A 19,639-nucleotide genomic window follows, 5' to 3' on the forward strand; every position below is an offset into this window, starting at 1 on the left:
ACAAATTGATATAATGCATTAATCTTGCAGCTATCATGAGACATAGATGATATTGTAAATTCATTAGCCAGACAGTTGATACCTGGAAATTCCTAGATAAGTATTGGAGCTTATAGGCTCCAATTCATTCAAGGCTTTGAATGAATAGTCTAAATGCTGAAAATAGTGAATTCTTCATACTGTTTAAAAGTTCTAATTTCTTTATGTAGTTACTTACTGTTGGTTTTATGCTTAGTCACTAATTTGATCTTTCAGTGAGACTCATTCCTCAGACCATTACAAAGACGTGGTCTGCAACACTGGTGTGAAGATGTGGGAAGGTTGGAAAATACTGATGTACTGCCTTGTTTATAAGTGCCCACTTGTGGGAAGTAGAAAAGTTTGAGGTTGTTGAAAGTATGTAAAGTTACAAGAAATAAGAGGTATAGAAGCCTCACACACTGCACCCAGTTTTTCCCAGTGACAACATTTTGAGAAGCTTATCCCTTAATAATTTGATATTATATCCTAATTTATACTATCACTTATTCCATTGAAACATCAGAAATTATTCTTTGATCCATGTGCCTTAAATCAGAAGCAAACTTTATAATGCTTCCAAACCCTGTTATCCTCCATCAGAAGTGTTTTGATTCTCTTCTTTTAGCTTATGATTAATTTTAAAGAACTTGGAGTGAAAGCAGTGGCCTGATTTGAGTATTTGAGGGACCCATTAAACTAATAGCTCTACTGCAGCTGACTTTAGATTTTGCTCTGAGTGGTGGTGACTTGGCCAAAGTGTTTCACTTTTATCTTGATGAGCTATTTGTGAATTGGGACCAAAGTATTCATCTTATCTTGATTCAAGGAGGCAGTTCTAGATGAATCAGACACTGCGCCTCCCTACTGGCTTCTCCAATCTTCTTGTTACTCTTCTTTTTTCTCAACCAAAAACGTTTTCTTCACTCTCCAAACAATATTCCATACTCCATCTCTTTTCTGCAGATTTTCTTATGCCATTTCCTCTACCTGGACTATATCCTTGTTCAAATGTATGGGAACGTCAGATGATTCCTTATGAGTAAAATCACTCCTGCGCCATATCCCCAACCCAAGGTTAACGAGTCTAAAACAGGGTTATGCATAAATTAATCCAGATTAGGCAGAGGATTAAACACATGTAGTCTGGAAATCTTCTGTCTCATATGGATACCCAGCTGCCTGACAGAACTATCATTTTATTGAGTACAGAGACCACACCCAGGTGGGGGCAGTAAGGACAGAGTAAGAGTAGTAAGGGTAGATAGTTCAAGCCATCCTTTCCAGGGACATATAAGACATATGCCTTACATATAAGACAATCTCTGTTTTGGGGGTAAAACCAAGTTATAAACAAACAGATACAAAAACAGGGATGATAGACCCTTACCTGCCCATACCTGCCTTGCCTCTCAGTCCACCTTCTCTGCCCTACCCTTTCCCATCTCTATTCCCTTTTTCTAATAGCTATTTCTGGATAACACCTTTAGTCAGAGAATTCTTGTAGGGGAAGTACTCCATAATGCATAGACTGGGTGATGTCTCCACACTGTATTTCTGAGCATCCTTTTAGATTTTTAACCCCCTATCCTTGGTTCTGTGTGATGGCTTTTCTTTCCAGAAGTAAAAGGCAAGGCAGAGAGTGTTTCTCATCACCAGGTTACCATTTCTTATAATTGTCACAGAGCCTGGCCCCTAAGGACTACTCACTCAACATTCAGCAAAGGGTTGAAGATGTTTACTAACATAGACTTATCTTCTGGGAAGAAAGCACCATGCAGGATGGGTTGGAATGGTGGATAGTCTTGCTCTTTAGTCTGTGACAAGATTTTTAAAAAAATGTTTATTGTTTAAAAATCCATTTTGGTGAAGTGGTTGGTTTCCCTCATCTTCCCTGCTCCCCCTTATGTTTTCATGCCTAAATTTCTATGTAATTGATGTCTGCACACTAGCTCCAACTGTGGCCAGCAAACTTTTCAAAAGGAAGAGCAGCCCCATGTGGAGATGGACATCTACTGGAGAATGTCTAGTGTTTTGAATGTAGGGTTCCTGTGAGTCTCTATTAGGTAGAGTGTTTTTGGGGTGCAATTGGCTGCTTCCCAGCAACCAATTTTTAGGTCATCTGAGCTGATGGGTGCTATATGCATTTATTCAAATGCCCATCTAAGGCTGTCCCCAAAAACCAGTTACATTCATGCATGCTCTCTGCTTTGCTGTCTTCCATTGATTTAAAAAAATCAAAGAAGAGTTTTCTCTCTTCAACAATTGGGCTCTCACTTGCTTTCCCACATCAGAGATAAACCTTGTAAATGTTCTTTTCTGTGGAACCAGCTTTGATTTAGTTGTTCCTGATTTCTCCTTGCTCTGGCTATTGGGAACTGCCAGGCCAAACTGAGTGCTCCACACTTTCTGTTAAATTCAGCATAGCAATGGGGCAGTAACAGAAACCCCTGCTCTCCTCTCTTCATCCTTCCCTGTGAGGAATCTGACCCACTGAGTCAGGGGATTGTGGGTATCAGTAGTTTCTTGCTCTTAGTTATCCTTCTGAATCATCTGTATGCTTTTATTTTGTCTGTATTTAAAAATGTTAAGTTTAATGCTTGGTTATTTATTGTTTATTGTTTATTTTAACATTTATTATTTATTTTAAAATTTAAGAAAAGGTCTCCCGAATATTGAGAGCCACTTTTGGCAATATTCATCTCATCAGACTCACCAGCATGATTTGATGTCAGGGCTAGAAGATAGAGAATTTAGAATTTGGATCTTGCAGCTACCAGGTCACGCCTAATTGTGCTGGAGGCTTCAGAGCTACTCCCAGCTCTAGAAGCCAAATGGTGCCAGGTATCACTCTGGGGTCAGCACATGCTCTAATCCAGTGTTTTTCAACCTTTTTGTGCAAAAGCACACTTTTTACATGAAAAAAATATCACAAGGCACACCACCATTAGAAAATGTTAAAAAAAAAAAAAAAAGAAAATGTTAAAAAAATTTAACTCTCGGGGCCGGCGAGGTGGCGCTAGAGGTAAGATGTCTGCCTTGCAAGCGCTAGCCAAGGAAGGACCGCGGTTGGATCCCCTGGCGCCCCATATGGTTCCCCCAAGCCAGGGGCAATTTCTGAGAGCTTAGCCAGGAGTAACCTTTGAGCATCAAACTAGTGTGGCCCGAAAAACAAAACAAAACAAAAATATAACTCTATATAAAGTAATTCTCTTTAATAGGAATCAAGTAAACACAAAGAAATTATTTTATGATTATTTTATTATCAAATATTTCAATGATTGGTCTATTTTTGAGCCAAAACCACATGTTACGGAAGAAATTGGAAGTTTTCCCATGGCACAACAGACAATATCTCATGGCACACTAGTGTGCCGAGGCACAGTGGTTGAAAAACACTGCTCTAATCTCTGTATCGGGGATAGGAACTTCAAAACAAGCTCTGGGTGATAACTATTACACAGCTGTGTTGAAAACAACTTTAGGGATACCAAATACCTAAAAATATTGGTGTCTTTTTGATAACCTTTTAGTTAAAAATGCCAGTCCTTAATCTGCTTCTTTGTGATCTCATTTCTGGGGCTTCATATCTTCTTGTCTTTTGTTTGTTTGTTTTGCTTTGATTTTTGTTCTGTTTGTGTTCCACACTCAGTGTTGCTCAGGGATGACTCCTGGCTCTTTGCTCGGGGGTCACTCCTTGCAGTGATCAGGGTATCATACATGGTGCCAATGATTGAACAGGCTCAAATTCATGCATGACAAGCGCCTTGACCCCTTTCTTTTTTTCTTTTTTCTTTTGTTTTTTTTTGGGGGGGTGGGGGTGGGGCTACACCCAGTGACGCTCAGGGGTTACTCCTGGCTATGCGCTCAGAAATCGCTCCTGGCTTGGGGAACCATATGGAACTCTGGTGGATCGAACCTCAGTAGGACCTAGGTTATCCGCTGTAAGGCAAATGCCCTACAGCTACAGCTAGCTGCGCCACAGCTCTGGCCCCATCTTGACCCCTTTCTCTCTCTTAGAGAAACCTTATTTCTGCATATCACTCCCTCACTCTTACTTCTCATGACCAACTTATTTGCTTGTCTGTTACTGCGTGGAACCTCGATTTCTAGACTTAAGGATATGGTGTGTGCATATGGGGATGGGGATTCTCCCCGAATCGATTTACCTGACTTGTACATTGTGGGTGCTAAATCAATACACGTGATTGATTTTCTTTCCTTTCTTATCGTCTCTACTGTATTGTGTGCACATTAACATAAGTCTTGTGTCTTTCTCACAGTAACCACAGAGCATGCATTGGCACACACACACACACACACACACACACAAACTTCAGCTAATCATAGTTCAACAATATGTGAAGGCCTGAATGAATTAGAAGTTATTGTGGCACTTACCATTGAGTTGGAGATTATTTGTCTATTACAAAAGACACCTTTTAATAGAACATGAATTTGAGTCATTACTAGTAATTGCTATTGTGAACAACAAACAGAAACACAGAGGTACATAGTCGTGTATGTACTTTTTCAAGTGTTTAATTTTATTTAGCTCACAATCCCATTATAAATGTGTAAGACCCGAGAAAGCTCTTTTCTGTCTCTTTTCTGTCCTCTTCTTCAGCCACCTCATTTGTCTACTGAGAGCAAATTTAAGCTGCTCTACACTCTGCTTTTTAATGTACTGGCATATCTTGGTAAATATCTGATGTGTGTGTGTGCATGGAGCTTCTTTAAAAAATGGTATTCTGGGGCTGGAGAGATAGCATGAAGGTAAAATATTTGCCTTGCATGTAGTAGGACAGTGGTTCGAATCCCAGCATCTATATGGTCCCTAGAGCCTGCCAGGAGAGATTTCTGAGCATAGAGCCAGGAGTACCCCCTGATCACTGCCAGGTGTGACACCAAAATAAAAAAAAAATGTTATTCTGGGCTGCAGCAATAGCACTGCAGATAATGCATTTACTTTGCACGCAACTGACCAGGTTCAATCCTTGGCATTCCATATGGTCCCTCAAGCACTGTCAGGAATGACCACTGAGCACAGAGCCATGAGTAAATCCTGAGTACTGCTGGGTGTGCACCCCCCAAAAATGTTATTCTTGGGCAGAACTAAATACCCAACCAAGAGTCAACAATAATAAAATCATGAGGTTAAAATTTTAAATAACCAAACAATTTTAATTTTAAATAACCAAATAACCAAAACTTTAAATAACATACTTAAAATGTTACCTATTATGCTGGCAGGCTGGGGGATGGCAGCATGGGATAGACTCTGGGAACATTGGTGGAGAGATTGGTGATGCAATTGGTCCTGTCTACAATAGAACTATAAATAACTTTTGTTTGTTTTGGAGGCCACATTCCGTGATGCTCTGGGGTTACTTCTGGTTATGCACTCAGAAATCACTCCTCGCTCTGGGGACCATATGAGACACCGGAAACAAACCCAGGTTCATCTTGGGTCAGCTACGTGCAAGGCAAAAAGCCTTACCGATGTGCTATCGCTCCAGCCTCTATGAATAACTTTTCAAGTTTTAATGGTTTAAATAATCTTTTTTAAAATTTTTTCTTTTCAACTGATTTGCCACTGTTTTTATTTTAATATTACAAAATTTCAAAGGTTTGGCTTCTGATTTTCAGACCCCTTCTATTTTGCAATTTATTATTATTCCCACCAAAGTTCTAGAAAGATCATCTCTCAAAAGTTCCCTTCCCCTTCAACTTCATCCTCTCTCTTCCTTCTCTACAAAAAGCCACAACAGCTGGTACTGAACCTGAAAGTTCATTTGTTGTTTTTTGCCAGTTCATTTGCTTTAGTAAATTGCATTCTATGTATGAATAAAATGATCAAATAACTACCTTTCACTTCTTTATTTTTCCACTTGACATAATCACCTCAAGTTTCATCTATTTTGTCTCAAACATCATGATTTCATCTTTTTTAATAGAATGAAAATGGAACTGAGTATACATAAACCACAGATGCTTATTGTGGTGCATTTGTTGATTGCTATGATGGATTCCATGTCAGGCTTTGTGCTATGAACATGGGGGTGAAATTATTCTTTTGAATTTATATTTTAGTGTCTTTCATTAGTGGGAATCTTTTTGTTTGCTTGATTTGGGGCCACACACCTGGTGATGCCTCAGGAGTTACTCCTAGTTCTGTGCTCAGGAATCACTTCTAGTAGGGCTCAGGGACCATATGGGGTGCTGGTTGACCACATGCAAGGCTAGGGCTATACCCACTGCACTATCTCTGCAGCCCAGGTTTTCACATCTTTTAGACCCAGGGGTCCTCAACTCAATTTTACCTGGGGGCCGCAGGAGGCAAAGTCGGGGTGATCCTTGAGTGCAAAAGTCAGTAGTAATGAGCCTTGAACATTGGGGGATAGTGACCCAAACAACTAAAACAAAACAAAACAAAAAGATTCCTCTAGGGGTAGGGCCACAAAATGTTGTACGGAGGGCCACAAACGGCCCACGGGCCGTGAGTTTGAGACCCCTGTTTTAGACAAATACTAAGGAGGGTGTTGCTGGATCCTATGAATTTCTGTATTCATTCATTCAGCCCCTCAGTCAGTGCTCAAGGGGACCCAGAGGCCTCTGAAGCTTGGTGATATGACACTACCAGTGCCCATCAGTCCTAAGGACATCACGGCTACCCCTTGTGTTATTGGGGGTGTGTAGAATATAGCATCAAGGATACAACATCACAACCTGGTGGCTGTTCTCCAGTCCCGTTAACCAACCCTTGGACATATTTAATTAACATTTAATGATTTTTTTAATCAGGTTCCATACCCGACAGTATTCAGGGCTGAGGCTTGAATGTATGCTTTTCCATTTAACTCTTTCCTGTTCCTATGTTACAATGTACTTTTCAGTTATATTTTTGTGTTATGTATATTTACATGATATAATATTTTATAATGTTATACTATATTATAAAATATATTCTATATTTTCCGAGGTTTTAAAAAGATTATCTTAAAAATTGTAATAGGCCCTATTAAAATTTATGTTATATATGCAATTTAATTAATTTTACCATTTTTCTATTGTTGGATATCTGTCTCCAATTTTTAGTTTTTATGAAATTTATAAAGTTATGAATTTTTAGATTTTTATGAAATATGCAATTGGACTGGAATGATAGGTATAGTAAGGGAGGGCACATACCTTGCATGCAGTGACATGTCTCAAAAAACAAAGCAAAACAAAAAGAAAAAAAAAGAAACAAGAAACCATTGCAGATGGTTGAGGTGTCAGAGAAGAGATAAGGTGATATGCCTTACATGATAACAACCCTGTCCCCAGCATCATGGATTGAGCCCTTGGAGGCCCCAAATGTGTGCTGTTAGGAATCACTCCTTTGCTGCTTGTGGGACCATATGGAATATCAGGGATTAAACCAGGGCAACCATGTGCAAGACAAATGCCCTACTTGCTGGTGTTATCTCTTTAGGCCATGATCCCTTTCTTCTTGCTGTGCAAATATGCTCTTTCACTGTGGAAATGGCTTCCTTTTAATTGTAGCCTTTATTATAAATACGTATCACATTTCACTACAGAATCATCACATATTTTATTCCAATTTTTAAAAAGTAGTGCTACCACATCTGGTGCTTTTTTAAAAAGATTATAAAAGAATTTTGAACTGAAACCAGTAGTGCAATCATATACAGTGGTGACAATTACATGGTGAAATACAGTGTATTAATAAAAGGCAAAAGAGAATAATTCTGTCCTTTCTATAAGTAGCACAAGTATTTAACTAGTATTTAATGCTCTTCCTTCTACTCCTTCATATATTTAATTTTGTATTCGACTTGCAACTTGTTTTTTGAGTCATCCCCAAATTAACTTCTGCTATAAGTTTGTAACCAGTCAGCTTATATACATTTTGTTGTTAATGTGATAACAACATACTTGCATGCTACTGCCTTTTTCTTATAGTCATTCTGGAGTCTATTGGTTTCCTTCCTTCCTCCTTCCCTCACTCCCTCCCTCCTTTCCTCCCTCCCTCCTTTCTTCTGTCCTTCTCTTTCTCCCTTCCTCTGTCCCTCCCTCCTACCCTCTTCCTGAGTTCCTTTCATTTGTGGACCATATCTGGTAGTGCTTAGGTTTGTTCTAGGCTCTGTATGCAGGGATCACTCCTGACAAGACTCAGGTGACCCAGCGGGGTAGCAGTGATTGAATCCAGATTGTTGCATGCAAGGCAAGAACCCTACCCACTGTTCTTCTCTTCTCTCTCCTCTCTTCTCTCTCTCTCTCTCTCTCTCTCTCTCTCTCTCTTCTCTCTCTCTCTCTCTCCAGTTTTGATCCTGCTGGTTCTTAACAAGAAACATCTTGATGACTCTATACATGGTAAAACCTTCTTTTCAAAACACTCCACATCACTAATCATCAGGGAGATGCAAATCAAAACAACTATGAGGTACCACCTCACACCCCAGAGATTGGCACACATCACAAAGAATGAGAACAAGCAGTGTTGGGCGGAGTGATGGTGGAGATAAAAGGAAACTCTTATCTGCTGGTGGAATGCCATATAGTTCAATCATTTATGGAAAGCAATGTGGAGATTCCTCCAAAAACTGGAAATCAAGCTTCCCTACGACCCAGCTTATACCACTCCTAGGAATATACCCTAGGAACACAAAAAATACAATACAAAAATCCCTTCCTTACACCTATATTCATTGCAGCACTATTTACCATAGCAAGACTCTGGAAACAGCCAAGATACCCTTCAAACAGATGAATGGCTAAAGAAATGGTGGTACATGTACACAATGGAATATTATGCAGCTGTCAGGAGAGATGAAGTCATGAAATTTTCCTATACATGGATGTACATGGAATCTATTATGCTGAGTGAAATAAGTCAGAGAGAGAGAGAAAGATGCAGAATGGTCTCACTCATCTATGGGTTTTAAGAAAAATGAAAGACATTCTTGCAATAATAACTTTCAGACACAAAAGAGAAAAGGGCTGGAAGTTACAGCTCACCTCATGAAGCTCACCACAAACAGGGATGAATTTAGTTAGAGAAATAACTATATTTTGAACTATCCTAATAATGAGAATGTACGAGCGAAATAGAAAGCCTGTCTAGAGTACAGGTGGGGGTTGGGTGGGGAGGAGGGAGATTTGGAACAATGGTGATGGGAATGTTGCACTGGTGATGGGTGGTGTTCTTTACATGACTGAAACCCAAACACAATCATGTATATAATAAAGTTGTTTAAATAAAAAATGAAATCAGAAAAAAAAACCTTCTTTTCATAAAAATGTCCTTGTTTTGCCTTACTTGTGCATAATTATGTTGCTTCATAAAGAATTTTAAAATGAGTTATCTTCCCTCTATTCTTAAAAGATAATTTCCTTGAAATTCTTAGAAAATACTTTTTCTTTTTTTTTTTTTTTTTTTTTTTTTTGGTTTTTGGGCCACACCCGGTGACGCTCAGGGGTTACTCCTGGCTATGTGCTCAGAAGTCGCTCCTGGCTTGGGGGACCATATGGGACGCCGGGGATCGAACCGCGGTCCGTCCTAGGCTAGCGCAGGTAAGGCAGGCACCTTACCTTTAGCGCCACCGCCCGGCCCCAGAAAATACTTTTTCATCACTTCAGTTTTTGAAACTGATTGAGATCTGCTAGTGTAATTATATTTTTTCTTGTTGGTAATTGTCTTTTTCTCTCTTTGCTTCAGACATTTTCTCTTATATGAAATTCAGCTTCAATTTGTGACAGGACTGAAGTTGTATAAATCGTATAGACTTATTTTTTTATATAACTGTTAACATTTTTCTCAGTCATTATTTTGAGTTTCTTTCCTTATCAGTCACCTATCATTTTAGAACTTGTTCATATACAGGGTTGAATATTTTATCCTTGTATCTCCTAATGAACATTTTAAAATATTTTTCTTCTCGCTGTTGTATTCTACGGGATTTCCCTGTCTGTCAAGAAATCTCACTGATGGCACAGATATGAAGGAATATAGAAAGGTTGCTAGTGAGAAAATTAAACTTAAATTTAAATTTAAAGAAACTTAGGCTTGACTGGGATAGGCATGGATCACATTTTTGGAGGGAGAATCTGGATTTTAAAATAATTAAAAGAGAAACCAGTTCAGGATCTAGGTTAGCGAAAGGCAAACATGATCTGGTTCTGAAAGGAGCCATGCAGAAATAAATACACAAGGAACCTGGATCTTGGTTCATGCACATGTAAACAACCTCAGCAATGATAGTTCCTGCAGATAATCAGCGTACAATGAAAATCATTAAACCATTCCCAGAAATGGGCCTGTAGAGCATTTGCCTTGCACATGGTTGACCAGGGATGGACGTCGGTTCAATTCTTGGCATCCCATATGGTCGCCCTAGCCTACCAGGAGCGATTTTTGAGTATGTTTTGTCCATTTCTGGCAGCCTGGTGATAAGACAGAGAGCCCACATGACAAAATAAATCAAACAAGTGGGGTTTACTATGCTAGTGGGGTCCAACCACATGATGTAGGTTAGGCCCTGAGCTTGGGGTCCTTAGAGTTTTTATAGTCACTGACACCATGCACATTGTTCAGTTAGCCTCAGGAAATATAGCAAATAATACACATTTTTGCATAATACAAGTAACACAATTTAAATAGATCAAGGCTGCTCTAGACAAGCCATGTCCACAAGGCCTGGATGTGGTTTATGGGGCACTGTAGATAAAGGTTTATGGGGCACTGTAGACATCTATCAGTATTAGTTTCTGTGCCTCCCTGGTGCCTCATTTCTTTTGGAAAGGTTGGTAGGTTCTATTTTTCCACGTCAGTTTGACCTCCAGCAATGATACGAGCAATAAGGCATAGTTAAAGCATAGCCTAGGCCCTAGGGCCTAACTGGCCATGTATATCCCTTTGTGTCTATGAATGTGAGGTGGGCATGAGCCCACCTGTCCTTACAAGTGCAGAGCTAGGACCCCCTAGCTAGTAACCCCCTAGTAACCCTAGTAACCCCCCTGAGCACCACCAGGCCCAAAGATCAAAAACCAAAAAATAAGAAACAAAACAAAAACAAATAAGCAAGGAAAAAAAGAACCATTCCCAGAAATAAAACATGTCTAGAAGGCCTCAGTAGATAGACATAAGTAGTTTGGCTCAGTTTTTTTTCTTTCTTTCCTTTTTAAAAAACTAACCTTTTGTTCCCATATTTTACTCCTTTTCACTAATTTGATATAGTAAGCATTTATTTTATAGTTCTTAAATTTGTTCCCCACTTCTGCTATTGGGTGCAAATCATCTAGATATTTATTAAATTTTCAATTTATTTTTATCTACTTAATCTTTCTGAGTGTGTTATAATTTCTTATGCAGTTTGTAACTTATGAATTTATTTCTAACATTGATTCATTATGTAGATTTTCAGGTAAAGAGCATTATAAAGAGTATCTCTGTGGCCGGAGAGATAGCATGGAGGTAAGGCATTTTCCTTGCGTGCAGAAGGTCAGTGATTCAAATCCCAGCATCCTCTATGGTCCCCCAAGCCTGCCAGGAGTGATTTCTGAGCGTAGAGCCAGGAGTAACCCCTGAGCACTGCCGGGTGTGACCCCAAAATTAAAAAAAATTAAAAGAGTATCTCTAAACAAACATTTGTTAAATTCTAACAGGTTCAATTCCAGACTTTATTATGCCTAGACATAAAAAAGGAGAAAAAATTCTGCCATTTGTTCTGAGGTTCTCATGTCTAATTCTGAAGTCCATTGCAATTCCTTGTGCATCCATTCCTTCATTCTTACAAGGAATTGATTTCTTCTTAATTTCTGTAGCTGGGCTATTCTGTTTTTCAAGCTGGGCTCTGTATCACTTTGTTACACCTATTCACTGCTTGGTTCAGCTTATTCTTTTACTTCTTTATTTCTGTTTTATCTTCATTAGCTTCTGCTTTCTGTCCTTAATTTTTATTTTGATCATCATTATAATTTAGTAGTAAATTTTTGCTAGCATTGGAGCTTTATTAAAAATAGTCATGCTACCTCACAATCTCATAACTGATACAGAAATGTTTGTTCCAAACTTTCTAAATAACCATCAAAAGGCCTTATAGCAGAATTTGTGCCATATATTAATTTTGTGTTCTCTCTACTGACTTAAATGATTTTGCTATTTCTAAGAAACCTTCATACTTCCATTTGGGGGTCTTCCAAGTGGTGCTCAGAGAACCTTCCTGGTAATATCTGCCACCCAGGTTGACAGCAATAACCTGAGGATATGGAACTGCTGGGGCCCTGCATAATCCCCGCAGTGCTAGGGATTATTGAGACATCCTGGAAGTTCTTGCAGCCAGAAGTGCCAGGGATCAAACCAAAGATGGCTAAATGCAAGGCATACACCTTAACTCCTTGTTACTAATTTTAACAGTTCCAGAATAGTCTTTTGAATTGGTGTGCTCTGTCATGCTTTGAGAGTTTTTAGTTTTCAAGACAATTTTTTTCTTCTCAGATAATTTTTGCCTTTGTAGCCTTTTATTTATTTATTTATTTATTTATTTATTTATTTATTTATTTATTTTTGGTGTGGAAGATGACTTTTAAATGGTGTCCTGGAGGCCCAGGTGTGCCACTGGTAGTGATTCTTGACCAATGGGCTGGTGATTCAGTACAAGGGCCTGAATGTGATGCTGCTTGGTCCATGTAGTGTTGGGGATACCTAGGCCATTTCAACAACGCTGCAGGCCCTCAGGGCCACATCCGTCAATGTTTAGGAAACTGTGTGGCACCAGGAATGGAACCTGCATCAAGTGCTTGTCAAGCACTTGACCCTAAGTGCTGTACTAGCTCCAGTCTCTAAAGATTTAAGATTGGTGTGTGTGTGTGTGTGTGTGTGTGTGTTTTATGTGTGAAATATCAGGGAAGGACTTTAAATTAAAACTATTTTTCAGGTGCTCGCTTCGGCAGCACATATACTAAAATTGGAACGATGCAGAGAAGATTAGCATGGCCCCTGCGCAAGGATGACATGCAAATTCGTGAAGTGTTCCATATTTAAAAAAGAAAAAAAAGAAAAATTATTTTCTAGGTACTGCCCATATGTTTTTTGTAGATTCTCATTTCCCAGTGACATCAGGGATATTTTTTCTTTTGGGGGGCCGCACACAGTGATGCTCAGGGATTACTCTTGGCTATGCATTCAGAAATTGCTCCTGGCTCCGGGGACATTCTGGGTTGCCAGGCATCAAACCGAGGTCTGTCCTGGATTGGATGTGTGTAAGGCAAATGCCCTGCCGCTATGCTATCACTCTGGCCCTGAGGGATATTTTATCTAATAGAAAAAATATCTTGCACAGTGTGTGGGAAGACCTAAGCATTTTGAGTTCTATTGTAATGAATAGGGTCTAAATCAAGTTTTGAAAAATGGTTATAGTCAAGTCAATGTTGTAGATGTCTTAGAAAATTTTAGAACATTAGGACAAATGGAAAACTGCTGGAATCAAAAATCTAATCAGGAAAGAAATATCAGAATTACAGGGGGAATAATGAATAATTTTTCTGGGTAAGGAGAGGTTGGACAAAACTCCATGCTGTGAGTCTTCATGCACCAAGAGCTAGAGGCACAAAATGTTCTCAGAACATTTTGAGGACACTGAAATTGCTGGTGTCTCTGAAATAGTAAGGCAGGGAAATGAGCCAGGTGGGTAGTACAGTGGAAGAAATGTTATTAGGTGATTTCTCTGGAGTATTTTGCTAAGTGGTTTTGAACGTCTTTAGCCAGAGCCTTCATTTCTTCTGGTCATCACAAGGTCTGGCTTTAGAAAAATGTGCTTTATAGAATCATTCAACTTGTGGTTGGTGAAGAATTGACCCAATCAATTAGTTCCTTATAAAAGAGGAAGGACTTATCAGTTATCTATAGTTAAGATTATACTTGCCATGAGAGTTATGAGCCCTTTCCGAGTTTATATTCATAGCCAGAGTATATCTGAAGGCAAACTTGCTTCCTTTGCCAGGAAACATTGAGTAACTGTTCATGGTTCTACACTAATCCCTGGGGCATAAGGAAGTGAATAAAGCATCATATTGAAAATAGAAATAGAGAAATTCTGAGAACATGGACGAGGAGTGGATGTTTGACCTCGAAAAGGTGGAGAGGGCAGACATTGTGGAAAATGGTATCTATGGAGTCAGAGGTTTGCTATGGTATGAACATAAGCTTTGCATGCAAGAGTGCTGAATTCTATCTCCAGCACTACAGACCCCTGAGCACTGTGAGGAGCCTCAGAACAAAAAAAAAAAAAACATGATGGAGAGGAAGATGTCTATCAGGAATACCAAGACCAGCATGATGGAAGAATGTTCCAGTTTGAGTGAAGTCCTGAGGTACGGAATAGTGCAGAGGATTATGCAGGCCTGTGCAGCTTCCTATGTGGGAGAATTCTGCAAGGATCACAGTGGCAGGATATATGATCAAGCTGGATGACTAGATGGTGTTTTACATGATATGTGCTATGGGTTTTATCTGTAAGACAAAATAAGGTCTTCAAACATTAAAAGGGGAAACTTGAAAGAACTTTCTGATAGAATGGATAATGGGTAGAGAGGGAGAAACATGTTCAAGCAGTCTTTATTCTTTAGTTGACATGAATATGCAAGACTTCTGTTCATCTTCTATAGAAGTAGTATTGGGGTCAGAGTATAGCACAGAGGTTGGGCATTTGTCATGCGTGCAAATGACCCAGTAAGGACCTGGGTTTGATCCCTGGCACCACATATTCCCTGAGTCTGCCAGGAAAGATTTCTGAGCACAAAGACAGGAGTAACCCCTGAGCACCTCCAGGTGTGGCCCCAAAACCAGCCAAACAAAAAACCAATAAAATAAATAAATAAATAAATAAATAAATAAAAATAAGTAGCATGATATAATGTCTTACAGAAGTTGAGGAACAATATTCTTTGAGTATCAGGAGACCCAATGTTCTTAAAATACATGCTAGAATACCCAGGAACATTTGTGGTCTCTGTAAAAGACCATGCATTTTATGTTATTTTTTGTTGTTTTTGTTTGCGGGTCATATCTAGCAGGTCATATCTAGCAGTACTTAAGAATCACACCTGGTGGGCTCAGAGGACCATGTGGAGTGTCAGGGATCCATGTTGGCTGCATTCAACTGAAGTGTTCTATCCACTGTCCTATCTCTCTATCCCCACTGTGTCTCATTTTAAATAGTTCTCTGTTGTTGGCAAGTTTGGGACCGGAGAGACCTCAAAGGACTGTATTCATGCAAACAAACAAGAAGTTTGAAGACTTAAAAGTTCATTTATGTGATTGAAGAGCTAGTTCAGGAATTAGGGTGCTTGTTTTACACAAGGACAACCTTAGTTGAATCCTTGGCATTTATATGGACCCCTAAGCACTGCCAGGAGTGACCCCAAGCAATGACCAGGAGCATGCTCAAAGCACCACTGAAAGTTGCCCCTAATCCATGGTAAAAGCTTTATATGGCTCGGGGCTGGAGCAGTAGCATAGTGGTAGTGTGTTTGCCTTGCATGCAGCCAACACAGGACAGACCCCGGTTTAATTCCTGGCATCCCATAAGGTCCACCGTGCCTGCCAGGAGCAATTTCTGAGTGCAGAGTAACCCCTGAGCACTGCCGAAAAAAAGAAGAAAGAAAGAAAGAAAGAAAGAAAGAAAGAAAGAAAGAAAGAAAGAAAGAAAGAAAGAAAGAAAGAAAGAAAGAAAGAAAGAAAGAAAGAAAAGAAAGAAAGAAAGAAAGAAAGAAAGAAAGAAGGAAGGAAGGAAGGAAGGAAGGAAGGAAGGAAAGAAGGAAGGAAGAAAGAAAAAAGAAAGAAAAAGAAAGAAAGAAAAGAAAAGAAAAGAAAAGAAAAGAAAAGAAAAGAAAAAAAGCTTTATAAGGCTGAGTGAACTTCCTAAATGATTCCCCTGGAATGCACAGCAGGCACAGCAAAATAGAAGTTTTTGTGGTATTAAAGATCACAGGTATATACTTGGAGTAGTCATGACTCAGTGGGGAGAGCATCTGCCTCAGAATGACCTGTGGGCACAATAGTAAGCTTTCAAGCATAATGTTGAGTGCACTGTGTTCAAGCACTTAACTGCTACACTAATCCAGTACTACCTGCTATCCTCACACAGCCCAGAGAATTCACTTACCCTGAATCACTCCAGTCTCCAAATTCTGGACTCCAGGCCAACTGTTTCCCTGAGAAGCTGGAGTGTGGCCAAGGATGTTGCTATGTTCAGGAGATATTTATGGAGATGTTCAGGCCACAGCTATCAAGAAGATGCTCCCCCTGAACTATTCAGGTGACATATGGGCTTAGTGCCTTGTATCAGTTGTGTGAGAGCAGATATGAGGTAAAAGAAAGGATCTGGATGCCTCTGAAACTCTTTGAGTTTATAACAGAACGCCAATAATCTTGTTTGTTCTTTTTATTTGTTTGTTTTTATTTTTGTTTTTGAGCCACACCCATTGACACTCAGGGGTTACCCCTGGCTATGCTCTCAGAAATCGCTCCTAACTTGGGGGGACCATATAGGATGCCGGGGGATCGAACAGTAGTCTATCCTAGGCTAAAAAGCCAATAATCTTAAACCAGAAAAATTAACTTCCTCCATTGCCTTTTTTATTTTGAAACTGCTTTATTTAAGCACAGTGGTTACAAAGCTGTTTATTGTTGGGTTTCAGTCATATAGTATATACCATCCTTCACCAGTGCACCCTTCCTGCCATTGATGTCTTATGTTTCCCTCCCACCTCTAGGGCAGACAATGTCCTTCTCTTTCTCTCTCTCCCTTCTTTTTTTCCTTTTTAACACTGTGGGTTGTACTATTGTTAATGGAGGGGTGCCTTGCATATCACTTTTTCCCTTTCAACACCGAGTTCTTATCCAAAGTGATCAGTTCAATCATCATTATCCTAGTAGACCTTCTCTACTCTAGCTGCACTTCCTACTCTTTATGACTAGCTTCCTACCCTGGGCTGGACATCCAGACCCTTATCAATATTATTTTTAGGTATTGTTACCATACTCTTCTTATTACATATCTCTTCTTTTTCTATATCCCACAAATGAGTAAGATTATTCTATGTCTATCCCTCTCTTTTTGGCTAATTTCACTCAGCATAATAATCTCCATGTCAATTCATATATAAGCAAAATTCATGACTTCATTTTTCTGCTTCTGAAAGAATTTCCTTTGTTATCAGGTTCATGTGAGAAGACCTAGTATAATGACTGAAGATGATACAAGCTTTCAGTGAAATTGAACTTTAAAAATCAGAAGGAAAAAAGAAATGTAGCCATTTCTGATTCTTTCTTTTTTTTTTTCTCTGATTCTTTCTTAAAGATGTATGTGTGGGGGAGAAAATTTAAAGACCCAGAGAAATTGTTCAAAGGGCTACAATCTATGACTTGTATGTGTGAAACTTTGAGTCCAATCCTGACCTTTGCAAGATTCTCAAAGGATTGCCTGATTGCCTCTGGTACTGCAGGACAGAGCTACTCAGTAAGCCCCTAAAACAAAGTTAAAAATCTTTGTAACCAGAGATTAAAGACTTAACGTGTAGGAAAGAACAGTTTTAAAAGGAGTTGATGAAAATTCATATAAGTAATATTATATATTTTTGGAAATGAAACTACAGTCTCAGACTAGAGAAAATGACAATTTTCTTTAAATGTATTTTAGAAACCCATAATTTAAAATAACATGAATTTTGGGTATAGATAATTTGAACCTATAAACACTTGATTTCATTTTCTTCTGCTGGTTCTCTAATTTTCATAGACTATGCAACTTCAATAGTGCTAATATTTAAGACTAGAGTGATGATACAAATGTCATATGTCAGCTTGCATATGGCAGCTCTGGTTTGACCCCAGTACCACATGGTCACTGACTACCACTAAAAATGACCCCTGAGCACAGAGCCAGGAATAATCCCTAAGGACTGCTGACTGTGACCCAATCACCCATATACATTCCCAGATACCTCCCCCAAAATTTGGATGTCGGTCTCCTGTCCTGTCTCCTGGACCTCTTGGGAGTGAGCCAAAAAGGATATAAAAATTCACTCTCCCAGAGGCTCATTCACAGGCCGGAATGCCAAGGAACTGCTTCCAAAGGTGAAAACCAGCTATAAGCAGTACTTCCCAGAAGGCAGGTCCCCTGTTTGTTACATCAGGCTGTGAAAATCTATGCCTGCCCACTGGGTCCCGACTGTGAGAAACTGTGAGTGATGCCTGTGTGTGTTTGTCTCCTGTCCTCTGTGTGTGTTGTCTCCTGTCTTGTCTCCTGAACCTCTTGGGAGTGGGCTGAAAAAGGCCCACAAAATTCGCTCTCCCAGAGGCTCCAGAAGAATACTTTGCTCCGCTTCGCTATGTGGCCATGCGCCCTTTCTAATTAAAGAATGCCACTGCAACAAGAAAAAAAATCACACTAAGAACTGTGCTGAATCACTGAAGCCCAGCATTTCTCCCCGGACTGTCTTCTCTGCTGCAAAATTGGGCCTAAGATTTGATCCTGTGTGAAGCTTCATCCACAGAGGGTTCCCTTTCCTTGGAGGCAAGTCCACCCACCCAGAAGGGCGGAGCCAGAGGAGCATGGCCACGCACATCATGTAGCCAATGAATAACACCACATCACATAGAAAACCCACAATACAAGTGTGACAATGGGAAAACAACGCAGGCCAGCATCAGGCATAGAGAATGAAGATAAGAATTCTGCTGACCAGAAAATGGCCAACCAACTAATGAATCTCTCAGATAAGGAGTTTAGACAAGAAATATGGAAGACGCTCAAAGAATTCAAAGAAACCATGGATCAAGTTGAAAAGAGCACTAATAAGAACCAAGAAAATCTGAAGACAGAAATCACAACTCTCCAAACTGAAATAACAGGTCAAATAACAGGCCTGAAAAACTCAGTAAACAAATTGAATGACAAAATAGATAAGCTCTCCAACAGGTTAACAGAAGCTGAGATAGAACTGGTGCTGTGGAAGATGAGTTAATAACAAATCCACACAGCGGGAGAGATTGGAAAAAAAACTTAAAGCAAATGAACAGATGATGGAAAAAATTCGTCAAAGAATGTAAACATATGAAAATAGAAGTCTATGATAAGATCAACAGAAACAACTTAAGAATCATTGGGGGGCCGGCGAGGTGGCACTAGAGGAAAGGTGTCGGCCTTGCAAGTGCTAGTCAAGGAAGGAGCATGATTAGATACCCCAGCATCGCATATGGTCCCCCTAAGCCAGGGGCAATTTCTGAGTGCTTAGCCAGGAGTAACCCCTGAGCATCAAACGGGTGTGGCCCGAAAAACCAAAAAAAAAAAAAAAAAAGAATCAAAGAATCATTAAAGTCCCAGAGACCCAGGAAGAAAATTTCCAGAGAGAATCAACGGTCAAGAACATCATTAAGGGGCCGGGCGGTGGCGCTAAAGGTAAGGTGCCTGCCTTGCCTGCGCTAGCCTTGGACGGACTGCGGTTCGATCCCCCGGTGTCCCATATGGTCCCCCAAGCCAGGAGCAACTTCTGAGCACATAGCCAGGAGCAACCCCTGAGCGTTACCGGGTGTGGCCCAAAAATCAAAAAAAAA

General features: G+C 39.7%; 1 protein-coding gene and 1 non-coding gene across 3 annotated transcripts in view; both read left to right on the forward strand.

The window, feature by feature from the left end:
* Nucleotides 1-19,639, forward strand: part of ANO4 (anoctamin 4) — a 388,617-nt gene that overhangs the window by 71,589 nt on the left and 297,389 nt on the right. The window lies entirely within an intron of this gene.
* On the forward strand, nucleotides 12,960-13,066 carry LOC126023476 (U6 spliceosomal RNA). The gene has a single exon (XR_007500597.1). It is a non-coding gene; the product is annotated as a U6 spliceosomal RNA (small nuclear RNA).

The sequence above is a fragment of the Suncus etruscus genome, chromosome 11 (assembly GCF_024139225.1).
Source record: "Suncus etruscus isolate mSunEtr1 chromosome 11, mSunEtr1.pri.cur, whole genome shotgun sequence".
Classification (NCBI taxonomy): Eukaryota; Metazoa; Chordata; class Mammalia; order Eulipotyphla; family Soricidae; genus Suncus; species Suncus etruscus.